We start from the raw sequence: 20,110 nt of genomic DNA on the forward strand, positions 1-20,110 counted from the left end.
TGAAAACGGGCTGACTCAGTTCAGTTTTTCTTTAGTTAGTTTACATTGTAGAGTGCATGTTGCTTTAGCATTGGCCTCGATCTTCTTCATCAGATTTGTGTCCTAGTTCTCACATGATACTGGTTTTCCAGTGCCATTGAGAGGGAGGACGAGGTATATTTGGATGATTATCCACATCTCGACTTGTATCTTGAGGTAGTACTCCATTCAACTCTTTCAGTAGTTGAATTCTTCGTTGGAGAAGAGGGAGGGTGTGTAGTGCTATACCCTTCTTGATGGGTCATTTAAAAGAATATTCTTGCACAACAAAAATAGGTAGAATTGTCCCAAGACTTGGTCTTGGATTAGTAGTGTGGAATAAAGTATTAATCAAATAAACGAACTCGAGTGGTGTTGCACCAGTTCAAGAAGAAAGCTTGATTGTGATAAAACTGATTAGAATAAGGCAACTATACTATTCAAAGCGACCCTTCTCTGATACCAATTGTAAGATCATTGCACTAGAGGGGAGTGAATAGCACTCGTAGCTTTTTCACGCTTTTCATAAAACACGATCAAAGATAAACGTAGCGGAAAAAAATTCAAGAGTAGATGAAAAACAATTGCTAATAAGTTTGTTTTTACTTGGTTCGAAGTTTGTGATGACTTCTACTCCAAGACCCACACTCGTTGAGTGTTTATTTTGGCCAATTTACTATCAGTTTAGAAAATCTTTACAAAGAGTAGAACAATGTATTTATGATGTAAGTGGAGTAATTAAAACTATACTGACGACTTTTTAGGATCTAGAAGGTCATGCTTTCTGTCGTCGGAGTCATGTCACTCAGTCATCAGAGTCATGACACAGAGTCGCAGGATCATCTTTAGAGCAGCGCGCAGTAGAGTAATCATGAAATAAAGTGTTACTGTGCATCTGGTCGAGACTGCCTTATATAGGCTATTGAAGGGGCCTTCAAGCTCCATGGAAGGCGCCTCCAGCTCGATTCTTATCCCCGCAGTGTTGGAGATGATAGCTTCCGTGATTTGCGTTGTTTATCCATCCAAACGTACCTTTAGCCTATGGAAGGTACCTTCCATCTAGTGTTTAAGGGGCCTTCAGGCTCCTTGAAGGCTCCTTCTGTTGGTTGCTACTCGAAAAACCTAGAGGTTCCACTGTACAAAAATTTTGTACAAAGGTCTGAACCTTTTCCTAGCTACCAAGTGTTCTTTTAAATTAAATTTTGGATCGCCTGCGGAACTTAACACGTTTGATCCAAAACTTAATCTATTTGTTCTTTTAGGTTTTGACTTGGATCTCCTGCGGAACTTAACACGTTCGACCCAAGTCACCTTAAGTTATTAATTCTATTAAATATTAATTTTCATAATTGGTTCCCAGTACTGACGTGGCGAGGCACATGGCCTTCTTGGATATGGGAGCAACCACCACCGACTAGACAAAACCTTTTATGGAAAGCTAATATTTAATTTCCTAAAATAACTTTAGGTTAACCGAAAAGAACAATCAAATCACAAGGAAAAGAACACTATATCGAAAACAAATTCGAAACTCTAGAATCATATTCCTCTTGTATTTAGTATTATTTCTAAAAATAACTAGTATGATGCGGAAAGAAAAAATTACTAGTTATACCTTTTAGAAAAACCTCTTGATCTTCTACCGTATTCCTCTTTTAACCTCGAACGTTGTGTGGGCAACGATCTTCCGAGATGAGAACCACCAAGCACCTTCTTCTTCCTTACAAGTTTCGGCCATCAAAACTTCTCCTAGGATGAAGAGGTTCGGCCACCACCACCATGCTCCAAGGGATGCTAGAAAAGAGGCTTCTTTTCTCTCCTTCTTCTCCTTCTTAGATCCGGCCACCAAAGCTATCTCCACCATGAGAAGGTTTCGACCACACAAAGGAGAGGAGAGGAGAGGAAAGAAAGGGCCGGCCACACCCAAGGAGAAAAGGGAGGAAAAATAGAATAGAGTTGTTCTCATTGAAGCCTCCTCTACCCCCTCTTTTATAATCCTTGATCTTGGCAAATAAGGAAATTTTAATAAAAACTTCCTTAATTCTTTTGCCATTGAAAAGGAAAATTTATTTAATTAAAAATAATTTTCTTTCTCAATTTTATTTGGCCGGCCATATAAAAGCTACAAACAAGGATAGTTTTAATTAATTAAAACTTCCTAATTTGTCTCCAGAAATTTATAAAAATTTCTCCAATAATTTTAATCCCTTCATGATTGGTTTATAAAAAGGAAATTTAATAAATTAAAATATTTCTTTTAAACATGTGGATAAAAAGAAAGTTATCTCTAAAAATTAAAATCTCTTTTAATCTACAAATAAGGAAAGATATCAAGTCTTTTCTTAATCTTTTGTAGAAACTAATAAAAAAGAATTATTAATTTTTAAACTTTCTTTTAAATCATGAACATGGTTAAAAAGGAAAGTTTTCTTAAAATTTAAAATCCTCCTTTAATCAACAAATAAGGAAAGATTTTAAATTTTAAACTCTCTTTTAAACATGTAGATGATTTACAAATAAGGAAAGTTTTTACCAAAAATTAAAATCATCCTTTTAAACTACAAATAAGGAAAGAGATTAATCTCTTCTCTTAATCTTTTGTAGAAAGCTATAAAAGGAAATTTTTAATTTTTAAACTCTCTTTTAAAATCATGATATCCACATAAGAAATAATTTTAAAAAAAATCCTTTTTAATATTCTAGTGGACGGCCACCTAAGCTTGGGACCCAAGCTTTGGCCAGCCACCTACATGACTCATCCACTTGATCTTGGCCGGCCCTAGCTTGGGTTCCAAGCTAGCTTGGCCGGCCCCATTGAATGGGTAAGAAGGTGGGTATGTGGTGAGTATAAATCTCTATATATACAAGAGGCTACGATAGGGACCGAGAGGAGGAATTGGTTTTGGTCTCCCGATGTGTTCGCCCCGACCACACAACTTAATTTCATCAATAATAATTCATTCCAATAAAGAACTATTATTGAACTACCGCACCAATCCCAAATTACATTTTTGGCTCCTTCTTATTATGAGTGTGTTAGTCTCCCTGTGTTTAAGATAACAAATGTCCACTAATTAAGTAAGTTACTGACAACTCACTTAATTAATATCTAGCTCCAAGAGTAGTACCACTCAACTTCATCATCATGTCGAACTAAGTCCACCTGCAGGGTTTAACATGACAATCCTTATGAGCTCCTCTTGGGGACATTCTCAACCTAGATCACTAGGACACAGTTTCCTTCTATAATCAACAACACACACTATAAGTGATATCATTTCCCAACTTATCGGGCTTATTGATTCATCGAACTAAATCTCACCCATTGATAAATTAAAGAAATAAATATCAAATATATGTGCTTGTTATTATATTAGGATTAAGAGCACACACTTCCATAATAACTGAGGTCTTTGTTCCTTCATTAAGTCAGTATAAAAGGAACGACTTCAAATGGTCCTACTCAATACACTCTAAGTGTACTAGTGTAATTATATAGTTAAGATAAACTAACACCTAATTACACTACGACCTTCCAATGGTTTGTTCCTTTCCATCTCGGTCGTGAGCTACTGTTTATAATTTATAAGGAACCAATAACATGATCTTCTGTGTGTGACACCACACACCATGTTATCTACAATATAAATTAATTGAGCAACTACATTTATCATAAATGTTGACATTTGACCAATGTGATTCTTATTTCTAGATAAATATTTATACCAAAAGCTAGGCTTTTAGTATACACTCTAACACCTTCATGCCTTGCTACGCAAGGCCTTTGGCTAAGGCGCCCGAGGCGCCTCTAATAGCCCCGGAGGTGCCTTGGACAATGTTCATCCAAGCTTTTCCTTGAGAAACTCCCTTCCTACAAGATATATGTTAGGATCTTAGATGGCTAGAGGGGGGTGAATAGCCTCTTAAAAACTTAAACAAAAACTTTCTACAAAAACTTATTAGCACAGCGGAATTAGAAAACTAAAACAAGAAGGAAACAAGCACACTAACACACTGATTTACGAGGTTCGGGGATAACTTGCCCCTACTCCTCGGCGTGTCCGTAAGGTGGACGACTCCTTGATCTTCGGTAGATCGCACCCCGGATAAATTTCGGCTAAAGATCCTCCTTCTCGGTGGAGTAACCTCTCCACAAAGTCTCAAGGAATATATATGTTAAAGCACAAGACTTACAGATCTCGGTGGCACAGAAGAATGAAATGAAGCTTACAACCACGCGAGGATCAGTGGAAACAGAGAACTCACATATCGCAGTTTTTCACCGAGAGCTCCAGAACACCACAACGATCAACAGAACTTTCTTACTTTCTTGTTGTTTCCTCTCACTTTTTACTGCTTCTTAAGCCTCTGTCCCCGCTGTCACGGATCGTGGTCAATCAGCACAGAATCATCGCTGCAGCCAATCCCTCTTCCTCCTTACCTGGTTCTCTGAACTCACACCAATGAAATCACAGTCTTCACTGGTGTCTTCTGAGCTCGAACCAATCACCAAGAGTCAAGCGGATCGCAGCCAGATCACACCAGTAGCCGTTGTTGCTTCAAATGCACCATGCGCCGCGAATCACAGCAGAAAGGTCATTTGTCATATTCCTCTTATGGACTTAATTTGAAATTAAGCTCGAAATGATACCTGTGATCCTGCAAACTCAAAAGCTAACACCACGGGGGGTTATATATCAGGTAAATCAAATGCAGTGGAGGAATCGCAGAAACAATAACAAGTCTGATTGTGTGTGGATCGGTCTCCAAACCGATCCATGGACCGATCAGGGCATATCCTGATCGGTCCCCCTCTTGTCTGATCGGTCGTGGAGACTGATCAGGCTTCAGGTGGATCGGTCTCCATGACCGATCCATGCCTTCTCCTCTTCGCAGTACCATCTCTGATCGGTCCGCAGACCGATCAGATTACACTCAGTGTGCTACTGAGTGTTTCCTGATCGGTCCGCAGACCGATCAGATTGTTTCCTGATCGGTCACCGGACCGATCCATGAAAACTCAGTTTCACTGGATCGGTCTGCCGACCGATCCACTGTCTCATGTATCACTGGATCGGTCTGCCGACCGATCCAATGTACCATGGAATGTCCACTTAGGTCCCTCTTTGACCTAATTCGATCTAGAGAACGAGCTCCCGAGCCCTCTCTGACCTAGTCCGGAGAACGAGCTACCGAGCCCTCTCCGACTCCATCTGGTCTAGAGAACGAGCTACCGAGCCCTCTCTGACCTAGTCCGGAGAACGAGCTACCGAGCCCTCTCCGACTTCGTCCGGTCCAGAGAACGAGCTACCGAGCCCTCTCTGACCTAGTCCGGAGAACGAGCTACCGAGCCCTCTCTGACCTAGTCCGGAGAACGAGCTACCGAGCCCTCTCCGACTTCGTCCGGTCCATAGAACGAGCTACCGAGCCCTCTCCGACTTCGCGTGCCAAGTTTCCAACTTGGACTTTTCCCTTCCACTTGATCAACCTTGATCATTAATCAAAACGAGTTTAATTAACATCTGATACAAACTTAAATCCGTGTCAACATCAAAACAACACTGTATCAACAATCTCCCCCTTTTTGTTGTTTGACAACACGATTTAAGTTTAGATCAGAAATGTTCTTATTTTCATAATTTTAGGGGAATCAAGATCCTCCCCCTAAGATGAATATACCACGATGTAAGGAAGTCAATAACAGGAATCAAGATCCTCCCCGTTATCTTCTCCCTTAAAATCAAATCTTCATACATCTCTAAACTTAGATATCTTCTCCCCCTTTGTCAAACACCGAAAAGGTGCAAATGAGGTGACAAAACTCAAAAGACTCCCCCTTAACCCATACTGTCGTTTTCTTAATGCACCTAGAATTCCCTCTAAGTGTATTATGAGACGATAATAAAAATAAGAGGCAGTCAAGACAAAGCGTATGAACAGCATAGCAATAGTCAATAGAAAATGACACATAAAGAAAACAGGAAAGAGAGCAGCATAAATAGACGAGAAAAGCAAAAATCCAGGTCATACAAAAATATCCAACAGAATAGCATCCAAAATACAGACAGTCAATCAGAATGTATCAATCAATGTCCTCAACATGAGGAGCATCATCATCATCTGCGGGAGGCACGTAATCCTGCGGCGGCATGCTGGAGCTCGAAGGTGGATGGCCCGAGAAACGTTGCGGAGGTGGGTAGTTGGCCATCCAGCCCAGAAGTAGCTGCTGCGTCACCAGCTGCTGACTACGCAAGTCATCGTAGCGCTGGTCGATCCGAACACGCAGTCCATGGAGCTCAGCAGCCAGTAGCTCATCGTGTCGATCAAAGCGACTCTCCAGCTCGGCGATCTGCCAGCGCAGATCAGGATCGTCCTCTCCATCGTCAGCAGCAGGAGGAGCAGCAACAGGAGCAACCTGTCGTGGAGGTCCCCGTGGCAACTCACCTAGAGCTCTCCCATCCTTCCACCGAACGTCCCCATTTTGGCCTATGATTCCAGACTTGGAAAATGCCCGCTTCCCAAGTCTGCAATCCTGTCTGACCATCTTGATTGTTCTACCCTTAGAGACATCAATCTGATGGGTCTCGAGCCAATTTGTAATTATATGCCCATAAGGCATATAAACAGTGGAGCTGCTAGGCTGAGAATATGAAATGATCGAAGAGTAGATGCTCGACATGATATCAAAATCGAGACGCCGACGTAAACCATAAAGCATAAGACAATGATATGATCGGATCTCAGATAATGGTTTAGATGTGATAGGTAGAAGGCAGTTCGTGACAATCTTGAAAAGAATGTAATCTTGAGGAGATAATCTCAAGGCTGCAAAAGTAGGGAAGTCAACATCTAGCTCATCTAGTCCATCAGGTCTAGGGTGTCCAAAGAAATACTCATAGATAGAGTCAGGTGATACATCAAGTGGAGGAGGTAATGACTCTGGTAAATCAGGATAAATAGGAAAAGGATCTCCTGAACACATACGACAACCTAGATACCCAAAAAATTCTCTGATGGAGAAATCGATAGTTCTTTTAGCGACTCGGGTTTTATAAACACCATCACTGTTCTGATGAAGATTGTTATAGAACTCAGAAACTAGGTCAAGGTTGATGTCCCTTTCTAAGTAGACTACCGAGTCAAGTTTATAATAGGCTAGGGTTTCGGACACAGAAGGACAAAATTCATCCATGTATTTTCGATCCACAGATCGACATGGAAGCAGCTTGAATGTCCTCTGTTGAAATGCTTGCTCAAACTGGCGGTTCGGGAATCTTGAAGAAGAGGAAGGTTGAGGTCGGGAAGGTGCCTGGGACTTGGATTTCTCAGGTGACTTAGATTTAGAGGTCCCTTCACTCCCTACTTTCTTTCTAAGGGTTAACAAAGTGGTAAAATGAGGCAATGAGTGAGCACCGGAGCCACCAGCACAAAAAACATATATGGTGAGAAAAAAAACCGAACTGCCAAAGTTCTAGAGAGGTAGAAAGTTACCTTGGTGCCATTGAACTTTTGGCTAGAGTTTCGGAGGGCTAGAGCTTCAGCTAGGGTTCGGCTAGAGGTCCGCGTGCAACGAGAAGAGAAGGAGTGTGGTGAGGGAAGAAGTCGGCTAGGGTTCCGCGTGAAAAAAAAAAGAAGAGATCGGGATGTTTTTAATGGTTTACTGATGGGTAAACATTGATGAAATGATCGGACGGCTGTCCGATCAGGAGAAATCCTGACCGATCAGGGAACGTCCTGATCGGTCAGGGATCATCCTGATCGGTCGTGGGGACCGATCAGGGAGCTTCCTGATCGGTCCCTGGACCGATCAGATGTGGATCAGTAGGGTCGATGTGTGCCGGTGTCTCCTGATCGATCCCTGGATCGATCAGTGAACCTTCTGTGGTCAGGAATGTCCTGATCGGTCGTGGAGACCGATCAGGTATCGTCAAATCTCCTGATCGGTCGTGGAGACCGATCAGGCATCATCCTGATCGGTCCCTAGACCGATCAGTGTCTGATATAATTTTCAGTAACTGAAATTATGAGCCGTTATCTATCGAGAATTCTGAAAAGTTCAGAACTCAAGAATTCAGAATCTCCCAAATTCATAACCTAAAATCTAAGAATCAACACCCACAAGTATATTAAAAAAATGAGCTCTTATGGTCTGAGCTTGTTTAGAGCCCGAAAGTTTCAGACTTTAAATCCAAAAACTCAGACATTTGGAATCTTAGAATTCCAATCTCAGAAAACCTTATAAAACTATATAGTGAACCAAGGTATTAATTAAGACTTAGGATTGCTATGATCAGTTTCAAGTTTGTCAAAATATATCCAAGTTGCTATTATTTCCTTTAACAACCTATCGTATTATCAATCAAAGTCATAAAATGAATCAAACAACAATATCAATCAACACATCAACCATCAACCATAATTAGATAATTTCTAGGCAAAAGTCCAACCAAGATTCCTTGATTGGAATATATGAGTAAGATCTAGGAGCCAAATACACATGAATTATGTAATGGCCTTCCCCATACTCAATTTATGTCTCTTCAACCTAATTATTCAATGGATGCATGATACATTTTGAATAATTTGATTGATCCTAGCATCTCACCCCATTTTTAGCAAACAAAAATATTTTGTTAAACCTTATAGTTTGTGTGAGATGTTTCCAAGTTGCCCAAATTAATTTCCCAATTTCTCTTGTCATTTTAATGGTCCTTATTGATCATGATGTGGTCAAAATGACTTATTGAGCCAAACACATTCCCAATTCCCTCCTTAAATGACTAAATTCATTTTCCGGAAGGGGTTTTGTGAAAATGTCGGCTAAGTTTGACTTTGACTCAACATATGTGAGTGCAATGTCTCCCCTAGCTACGTGATCTCTAATGAAGTGATGACGCACTTCAATGTGTTTGGTCCTTGAATGATGGACTAGATTTTTCGTTAGGTTTATTGTGCTAATGTTGTCACACAACACTTGCACTCCCTTATACGAAAGTCCATAATCTTCTAGAGTGTGAATCATCCACAACAATTGTGATACACTCTCTCCCATGGCAATGTATTCAGCCTCGGTCGTGGAGAGAGCAACACAATGTTGCTTCCGACTTGACCAACTAACTAATGATGAACCTAAAAATTGGCAACCCCCACTAGTTCTTTTCCGATCCAATTTGCATCCAGCATAATCGAAATCGGTATAGCCTATCAAGTCAAAAGACTCAGTACGAGGGTACCAAAGACCTACTCTAATTGTGCCTTTAAGGTATCTCAGAATTCTCTTAACTGCAATTAAATGAGATTCCTTGGCACAGACTTGATATCTAGCGCACATGCCCACAGCAAAGAGTATGTCCGGTCGACTAGCTGTGAGATATAGAAGACTACCGATCATGCTTCTATATTGCGTTAGATCAACTGATTTTCCACTCTCATCATTGTCCAGATGAGTATTTGTCGCCATTGGAGTGGACACTTCCTTAGAGTCACTCATGCTGAATTTCTTGAGCATCTCTTGAGTGTATTTTGTCTGATGAACATAAATGTCATCTCGAGTTTGTTTGATTTCAAGTCCAAGGAAGAATGTCAATTCTCCTACTAGACTCATCTCAAACTCACTTTCCATGTGAGTGATAAATTCATTCAAATAACCCTTGTTGTTTGAGCCACAAATTATGTCATCGACATACACTTGGGCTACAAAAATATTTTCACCATCTCTACGTAGAAATAGTGTTGGGTCTATTTGGCCTCTCACAAAACCCTTTTCTAGTAAGTATGTTGACAACCTTTCGTACCAAGCTCGTGGTGCTTGTTTAAGCCCATAAAGTGCTTTCTTGAGCTTGTACACATGGTTTGGAACTTCGGTATTCACAAACCCTGGTGATTGTTCAACATAGACCTCTTCTTTAATAAAGTCATTTAAGAAGGCAGATTTAACATCCATTTGATAGAGCTTGAAACCTCTATGTGCAGCAAAAGCTAGCATCAAACGAATGAACTCTAATCGGGCCACGGGAGCATAAGTCTCATCATAATCGAGACCTTCGACTTGACTATAGCCCTTGGCTACAAGTCTCGCCTTGTTCCTTACGACTTCTCCCTTTTGGTTTAACTTATTTTTGAAGACCCATTTAGTTCCAATAATGGTGGTCTTCTTAGGTCTAGGAACTAAGTCTCACACTTGGCTCCTTTCAAATTGACCTAACTCATCTTGCATAGCTATGATCCAATCAGGATCGTGCAATGCCTCATCAACTAATTTTGGTTCAGTCTCTGAAATCAATGCGACTTCATTAGACTCATTTCTAAAGAATGACCTAGTCCTAACTCCTTGTTGGATGCCTCCCACAATTTGGTCTTGGGGATGACTTGTGGCTATCCTAGATTGTCTTGGTGTTGATGGTGCCTCATGAATGGTCTCACTAGGCACAGGCAAGGACTCAATATCAGGCAAAGGATCAGATTGAGTTCTTTGTTGCCTTTGCTCATCGTCATCAGAGTCAACCTCGACTCTTTCTTCATTTTGATCATTCAAACTTAGATTTCTAAGTTCGAGTTGAATTTCTCCTACATCCCTTGATTGATCATTTAAGTTAGGGATTTCTTCAAAAGCTACATCAGAGGACTCTTCAATCAATTTAGTCCTATTGTTGTAGACTCGATAGGCTTTGCTGGTGAACGAGTACCCGACCAGTATCCCTTCATCAGCTTTGGCCAAAAATTTTCCAAGATGATCCTTGGTGTTCAAAATAAATACCTTACAACCAAACACCCTAAGATGTTTAATTGTAGGGGGTTTACCAAACCAAAGTTCATGAGGAGTCTTTCCTAAAAACCTATGTATCAGGATTCGGTTTTGCACATAGCAAGCTCTATTTACAGCTTCAGCCCATAAGTTACTCGGTAGTGAGTACTCATTGAGCATACTTCGTGCAGCCTCTTGTAAGACTCGGTTCTTTCTCTCCACAACCTCATTTTGCTGTGGGGTCCTTGGAGTAGAGAACTCATGCCTATATCCCTTTTCTTGACAGAATTCTAAAAACCTATGATTTTGAAATTCCCCACCATGATCACTTCTAATGGTTTTAATTGTTATTGATTTTTCATTTTCAGTTCTTCTACAAAAGGAAATAAAAATATCTATGGTTTGATCCTTAGTTTTTAAAAAGAAGGTCCATGTATACCTAGTAAAGTCATCAATAATCACTAAACAGTATCTACTTCCATTTAATGAAATAACACTACTGCAATCAAACAACTCCATATGTAATAAGTCTAAGGCAGTAGTTGTACTTACAGCGCTTTTACCTTTATGAGGCGCTTTAGTTTGCTTACCCTTCTGACATGCATCACACAATTTGGTCTTTTGGTACTTGATGCTTGGTAAGCCTCGCACTAAACCTTTGTTGACCAGCTTCCGGATATTCTTCATGTTCACATGAGCCAACCTCCTATGCCAAAGCCACGATTCTTCTTCTTTTGACATGAAACACTTAGCAAGAGCATTAGTAGCACTTTTAAAAGAAACTTGATAAATGTTATCTACCCTTGTGCCTACTAGTACCGTGTCAAGTGTGTCAATGTTCTTGACTAGACATTGACTCGAATGAAACTCAATTGTGTAACCCGTATCACACAATTGACTGACACTTAGGAGATTAAAAGTCATCCCCTTGACTAGAAGGACATTCTTGATTTGGAGGCATTCGGATATATGAATGTCTCCAACTCCTATAACCTTAAGACTACCATTGTTACCAAATGACACATTACCTCTATTTTGTTTTGAAAAAGTAGATTGAGCGATGAATGCTTGTCGCATCCACTCCAAGTTGATAGACGCTCCCCCTTTACCAATGCCTACAAGACACGAAAGATAGATGTTTTAGGTACCCAAATCTTGGGACCTAATGCATCTACAATGAAAGACTTAGGCACCCATGCCTTTGTTACCTTCTTCCTAGTCTCATGAACCCTAGAAACATGCGATCTATGAAATTGGGTTCTTGACACTAAAGAAATAAAGCTAGACTCCTTAGGTTGGTATCCTAATCCAGCCTTGTTGTAGACCGCCCTTTGGGCATTTAGAATCATGTCTAGGGTCTTAGAGCTAGTTGAGAATTTCTCAAGCATTTTCTTGAGTTTCTCAACCTCACCCTTCAAGGCCTTGTTCTCATCCTCAAGGAGCTCTAAATGTAGGTCATCAACCTCATCTTCCCTAAGAGCTCTCAAGTTTTCTACTTCTTCTTTTAATGATTTATTTTCTGTTTTTGATTTTTTAAGCAAGGTAGACAAATGTGTAATAGTCTTATAACATTTTTCTAAGTGAGAAGAGGTTACCTCTTCATCATCCGAAGATGATGAAGCCGCGGCTGAAGTGCTTGAGTCATCACTCTCGGACTCGGACTCCTCCCTTGCCATGAGTGCCAATTGCCGAGTACTCTTCTCCTTCTTCTCTTCCTCCTCCGATGAGCTTGAGGAAGATTCATCCCATGTGGCTTTGAGGGCTTTCTTTTTCTTGGCCCTTTCCTCCTTCTTCTTGGCCCGTTCCTCCTTCTTGAGTTTTGGACACTCACTCCGGTAGTGGCCTTTCTTGCTACACTCATAGCAAGTAATGTTAGACTTATCAATATTTTGATCTACAGTTTTACCTTTGTATCTCCTGCTTCTTCTCATGATCCTCCTCACAAAATTTGCCATCTCGCTTGATGATGATCCACCTTCATCATCGGACTCGAAGGAAGATGAAGATAAAGGAATCTCTTTCTCCTTCTTCTTTTCTTTCTTTCTTCTCCCATCCTTGCTCTTTTCTCCTGCAACCAAAGCTATACCTTTCTCCTTTTGACCTTTGTTAGCAAGTTCATGAAGTTCCATTTCACAAAAGAATTCGTCTAATTTAACAATGGAAAGATCCTTGGAAACCTTGTAGGCATCTACCATAGATGACCACAAGGCATTCCTTGGAAAGGATTTAAGAGCGTACCTTACTATATCACGATTCTCCACGCGTTCATCCACGGAATGGAGACCATTGATGATCTCTTTGAACCTCCCATGTAGTTCACTTACCATTTCGTTCTCCATCATGGTTAGATTTTGTAGTTGATTCAAGAATAGGTCCCTCTTGGCTATCCGAGAATCTCGAGTTCCTTCTTGGAGCTCGATAAGCTTGTTCCATAAATCTTTTGCACTCGAGAATGGACCTACCTTGACGAGTTGGTCCTTGGCAATCCCACATTGTAAGGTGACTACTGCCTTGGCATCGGCTTGCCCTTTACGAGTTTGTTCAGTAGACCACCTTGATGAATCGAGTTCCTTACCTTCTTCGTCCTTCGGTGGTGTGAATCCTTCCTTGACCGAGAACCACATGGAGATATCAGTTTTGAGGTAGTACTCTATGCGGCTCTTCCAATACTGGAAATCTGCTCCATCGAAGAAGGGTGGTCTGTTGGTGCTGAATCCTTCCTTCATGACCATCTTGTTGCTCCTTGGAATGTTAGTCCAGATGAAGAGCACCAGGCTCTGATACTACTTGTTAGGATCTTAGATGGCTAGAGGGGGGTGAATAGCCTCTTAAAAACTTAAACAAAAACTTTCTACAAAAACTTGTTAGCACAGCGGAATTAGAAAACTAAAACAAGAAGGAAACAAGCACACTAACACACTGATTTACGAGGTTCGGGGATAACTTGCCCCTACTCCTCGGCGTGTCCGTAAGGTGGACGACTCCTTGATCTTCGGTAGATCGCACCCCGGATAAATTCCGGCTAAAGATCCTCCTTCTCGGTGGAGTAACCTCTCCACAAAGTCTCAAGGAATATATATGTTAAAGCACAAGACTTACAGATCTCGGTGGCAAAGAAAATGAAATGAAGCTTACAACCACGCGAGGATCAGTGGAAACAGAGAACTCACAGATCGCAGTTTTTCACCGAGAGCTCCAGAACACCACAACGATCAACAAAACTTTCTTACTTTCTTGTTGTTTCCTCTCACTTTTTACTGCTTCTTAAGCCTCTGTCCCCGCTGTCACGGATCGTGGTCAATCTGCACAGAATCATCGCTGCAGCCAATCCCTCTTCCTCCTTACCTGGTTCTCTGAACTCACACCAATGAAATCACAGTCTTCACTGGTGTCTTCTGAGCTCGAACCAATCACCAGGAGTCAAGCGGATCGCAGCCAGATCACACCAGTAGCCGTTGTTGCTTCAAAAGCACCATACGCCGCGAATCACAGCAGAAAGGCCATTTGTCGTATTCCTCTTATGGACTTAATTTGAAATTAAGCTCGGAATGATACCTGTGATCCTGCAAACTCAAAAGCTAACAGCACAGAGGGTTATATCACATATATCAGGTAAATCAAATGCAGTGGAGGAATCGCAGAAACAATAACAAGTCTGATTGTGTGTGGATCGGTCTCCAGACCGATCCATGGACCGATCAAGGCATATCCTGATCGGTCCCCCTCTTGTCTGATCGGTCATGGAGACCGATCAGGCTTCAAGTGGATCGGTCTCCACGACCGATCCATGCCTTCTCCTCTTCGCAGTACCATCTCTGATCGATCCGCAGACCGATCAGATTACACTCAGTGTGCTACTGAGTGTTTCCTGATCGGTCCGCAGACCGATCATATTATACTTAGTGTGCTACTGAGTGTTTCCTGATCGGTCACCAGACCGATCCATGAAAACTCAGTTTCACAGTTTCACTGGATCGGTCTGCCGACCGATCCACTGTCTCATGTATCACTGGATCGGTCTGCCAACCGATCCAATGTACCATGGAATGTCCACTTAGGTCCCTCTCTGACCTAATTCGATCTAGAGAACGAGCTCCCGAGCCCTCTCTGACCTAGTCCGGAGAACGAGCTGCCGAGCCCTCTCCGACTCCATCTGGTCCAGAGAACGAGCTACCGAGCCCTCTCTGACCTAGTCCGGAGAACGAGCTACCGAGCTCTCGTCGCAGTCAACCGGTCCAGAGAACGAGCTACCGAGCCCTCTCTGACCTAGTCCGGAGAACGAGCTACCGAGCCCTCTCTGACCTAGTCCGGAGAACGAGCTACCGAGCCCTCTCCGACTTCCTCCGGTCCAGAGAACGAGCTACCGAGCCCTCTCTGACCTAGTCCGGAGAACGAGCTACCGAGCCCTCTCCGACCTCGTCCGGTCTAGAGAACGAGCTACCGAGCCCTCTCCGACTTCGTCCGGTCCATAGAACGAGCTACCGAGCCCTCTCCGACTTCGCGTGCCAAGTTTCCAACTTGGACTTTTCCCTTCCACTTGATCAACCTTGATCATTAATCAAAACGAGTTTAATTAACATCTGATACAAACTTAAATCCGTGTCAACATTAAAACAACAGTCAGGTCAGACTGTATCAACAATCTCCCCCTTTTTGTTGTTTGACAACACGATTTAAGTTTAGATCAGAAATGTTCTTATTTTCATAATTTTAGGGGAATCAAGATCCTCCCCCTAAGATGAATATACCACGATGTAAGGAAGTCAATAACAGGAATCAAGATCCTCCCCGTTATCTTCTCCCCTAAAATCAAATCTTCATACATATCTAAACTTAGATATCTTCTCCCCCTTTGTCAAACACCGAAAAGGTGCAAATGAGGTGACAAAACTCAAAAGACTCCCCCTTAACCCATACTGTCGTTTTCTTAATGCACCTAGAATTCCCTCTAAGTGTATTATGAGACGATAATAAAAATAAGAGGCAGTCAAGACAAAGCGTATGAACAGCATAGCAATAGTCAATAGAAAATGACACATAAAGAAAACAGGAAAGAGAGCAGCATAAATAGATGAGAAAAGCAAAAATCCAGGTCATACAAAAATATCCAACAGAATAGCATCCAAAATACAGACAGTCAATCAGAATGTATCAATCAATGTCCTCAACATGAGGAGCATCATCATCATCTGCGGGAGGCACGTAATCCTGCGGCGGCATGTTGGAGCTCGAAGGTGGATGGCCCGAGAAACGCTGCGGAGGTGGGTAGTTGGCCATCCAGCCCAGAAGTAGCTGCTGCGTCACCAGCTGCTGACTACGCAAGTCATCGTAGTGCTGGTCGATCCGAACACGCAGTCCATGGAGCTCAGCAGCCAGTAGCTCATCGTGTCGATCAAAGCGACTCTCCAGCTCGGCGATCTGCCAGCGCATATCAGGATCGTCCTCTTCATCGTCAGCAGCAGGATGAGCAGCAACAGGAGCAACCTGTCGTGGAGGTCCCCGTGGCAACTCACCTAGAGCTCTCCCATCCTTCCACCGAACGTCCCCATTTTGTCCTATGATTCCAGACTTGGAAAATGCTCGCTTCCCAAGTCTGCAATCCTGTCTGACCATCTTGACTGTTCTACCCTTAGAGACATCAATCTGATGGGTCTCGAGCCAATTTGTAATTATATGCCCATAAGGCATATAAACAGTGGAGCTGCTAGGCTGAGAATATGAAATGATCGAAGAGTAGATGCTCGACATGATATCAAAATCGAGACGCCGACGTAAACCATAAAGCATAAGACAATGATATGATCGGATCTCAGATAATGGTTTAGATGTGATAGGTAGAAGGCAGTTCGTGACAATCTTGAAAAGAATGTAGTCTTGAGGAGATAATCTCAAGGCTGCAAAAGTAGGGAAGTCAACATCTAGCTCATCTAGTCCATCAGGTCTAGGGTGTCCAAAGAAATACTCATAGATAGAGTCAGGTGATACATCAAGTGGAGGAGGTAATGACTCTGGTAAATCAGGATAAATAGGAAAAGGATCTCCTGAACACATACGACAACCTAGATACCCAAAAAATTCTCTGATGGAGAAATCGATAGTTCTTTTAGCGACTCGGGTTTTATAAACACCATCACTGTTCTGATGAAGATTGTTATAGAACTCAGAAACTAGGTCAAGGTTGATGTCCCTTTCTAAGTAGACTACCGAGTCAAGTTTATAATAGGCTAGGGTTTCAGACACAGAAGGACAAAATTCATCCATGTATTTTCGATCCACAGATCGACATGGAAGCAGCTTGAATGTCCTCTGTTGAAATGCTTGCTCAAACTGGCGGTTCGGGAATCTTGAAGAAGAGGAAGGTTGAGGTCGGGAAGGTGCCTGGGACTTGGATTTCTCAGGTGACTTAGATTTAGAGGTCCCTTCACTCCCTACTTTCTTTCTAAGGGTTAACAAAGTGGTAAAATGAGGCAATGAGTGAGCACCCGAACACACAACTTAATTTTATCAATAATAATTCATTCCACTAGAGAACTATTATTGAACTACTGCATCAATCCCAAATTACATTTTGGGCTCCTTCTTATCATGAGTGTGTTAGTCTCCCTGTGTTTAAGATAACAAATGTCCACTAATTAAGTAAGTTACTGACAACTTACTTAATTAATATCTAGCTCCAAGAGTAGTACCACTCAACTTCATCATCATGTCGGACTTAAGTCCACCTGCAGGGTTTAACATGACAATCCTTATGAGCTCCTCTTGGGGACATTCTCAACCTAGATCACTAGGACACAGTTTCCTTCTATAATCAACAACACACACTATAAGTGATATCATTTCCCAACTTATCGGGCTTATTGATTCATCGAACTAAATCTCACCCATTGATAAATTAAAGAAATAAATATCAAATATATGTGCTTGTTATTATATTAGGATTAAGAGCACACACTTCCATAATAACTGAGGTCTTTGTTCCTTCATTAAGTCAGTATAAAAGGAATGACCTCAAATGGTCCTACTCAATACACTCTAAGTGTACTAGTGTAATTATATAGTTAAGATAAACTAATACCTAATTACACTACGACCTTCCAATGGTTTGTTGCTTTCCATCTTGGTCGTGAGTTACTGTTTATAATTTATAAGGAACCAATAACATGATCTTCTGTGTGTGACACCACACACCATGTTATCTACAATATAAATTAATTGAGCAACTACATTTATCATAAATGTAGACATTTGACCAATGTGATTCTTATTTCTAGATAAATATTTATACCAAAAGCTAGGCTTTTAGTATACACTCTAACACCTTCATGCCTTGCTACGCAAGGCCTTTGGCTAAGGCGCCCGAGGCGCCTCTAATAGCCCCGGAGGTGCCTTGGACAATGTTCATCCAAGCTTTTCCTTGAGAAACTCCCTTCCTACAAGATATATTAGTCCACAAACAAAGTATACCTACAAAACAAAGTTAGCACAATAAATATGAATAATATAAGTGATTGATAGCCTTCAGACACTCCGGTTCTGACTTTTGGATTTCTCGAAAACCCTAAGTCGAACTGACGCCTACTCTTCCCTCTTCAGGGAACGCACCCTCACCTACTCTTCTTAGGAGAGTTTACCTTTTGCCAGATCAATCCTCCATGACCGTCTAGACTTTTGCTTAGCTTCCAATAGTTCAGGTCTTCATGCTGAATGTCCTCTCCAAGACCCGTCCTGACTTCCTGTTAGTGTTAGCCCTAGTGCCAATTATGAGATGATTGTAAAGGGCTCATTTTGTATCATATATCATTATTAATAAAAAGGTAAAGTTGGTTATTATATTTATTTCAGTTCAGTGTCAATTGAATAAGTATAATAATGTCCTTGGGTAGTAGGTTCTTATCTATAGTATATCAATTGGTTGAATTGATAGTGAGATATTATAGAGAACACTACTCTTAACTATTCCTAGTCGAGCATTAATATACAAGGACAATATTAATGCGTTGAGACTAGCATGTAGGTCAACGGATGACTTGATCTCACAAGTCATGGATATGAGATATCAGGTTGACACATGGGTATATATTAGAGAATATATACTGAATGACCCGTCATGAAAATATTTCATGGATTGTTATATGAGTGTCATAAACATTCTCATGTGACTATTGGTATGAATAGTCCTTAGACTTGAAGTCACTACGGTTCCCTACATAAGGAGTTGTGTACTTTGGTATCGGCAAACGTCACCTGTAACAAGGTGGACAATAAAGTCGATCACTGGGTATGCAATGAATTATGCGGAGGGATGTGAGTGATGTAGATGGGATCTATCCCTTCCATATGCCAGAAGCGATATCTCTGGGCCCCTTGATTAGTAGGACACAAAGAAAGCATAATCATGCTCAAATGAGTCAATATAAGATATTAAGCTTATTTGATTGAGTGTGTCTACTTAGAGATCAAGAAACACAAAGGTTGATAAGAGGATGGCACGGTCTATACCTCATTGATCAATCTAGATATCAAGAATAGAGGGACCAAGTCATACAAGATAATAGCCACGAACAGGTTAGGTCGGATCTCAATATTCTCATCACTTAGGTAGCAATGATGTCTTGCTAGATGTCACTCATTGCTTATGTATCTAAATGTTGATTTGGGTACATTGTCAACGTTACGAGAACCTATTAGGTCACACATAAAAAATAAGTAGATTTGAAGATGAGTTCATATGATGAATCATTGGGTTAAGTCTAATCTGAATTGAATTTATTGAGTTAGACTCAATTGGATCTAGTTATTGGATCAAGTCCAATTTAAACTAGACTTGAGGAAGTCAATTCAAATTAATGAAATAGTGATTCATTGAATTTGAATTGCATAAGAATTAATTGAGTAAGACTCGATTGCATTAGACTTGAATTAGACTCAAGTGAGTTAGACTTGAGTTAGACTCAAGTGAGTTATACTTGAGTTAGACTTAAGTGAGGATAAATGAGAAGTCATTCATTGAATTTTCGAAATTCAATGAATCATTATATTCAATTTTCGAAATTGAATGAAAAATGAGGAGTTTCAAAATGGCCTTTAATGGAGAGTGAATACTCATTAAGGCTCATTAATGGAATTAATGACATTAAGTGTTTTCATTGGATGAAAAATACTTTAAGTTATTTTGCTCTCATTTTTACTTACTTTTCATTATCCTTCCTCTTCTTCTTCCTCTTTTGGCCAAAATCACTCTTGGTTGCTAGCACAACCATAAGTGTTTTCTTCTCCATTTTTGTGAGTTTGTGAGACAAACGGAGGAATACTTGTTCGTGTGGATACCGAAAGAGGCACGAACGCTTG

This window comes from Zingiber officinale, chromosome 4B (genome assembly GCF_018446385.1).
Source record: "Zingiber officinale cultivar Zhangliang chromosome 4B, Zo_v1.1, whole genome shotgun sequence".
NCBI lineage: Eukaryota > Viridiplantae > Streptophyta > Magnoliopsida > Zingiberales > Zingiberaceae > Zingiber > Zingiber officinale.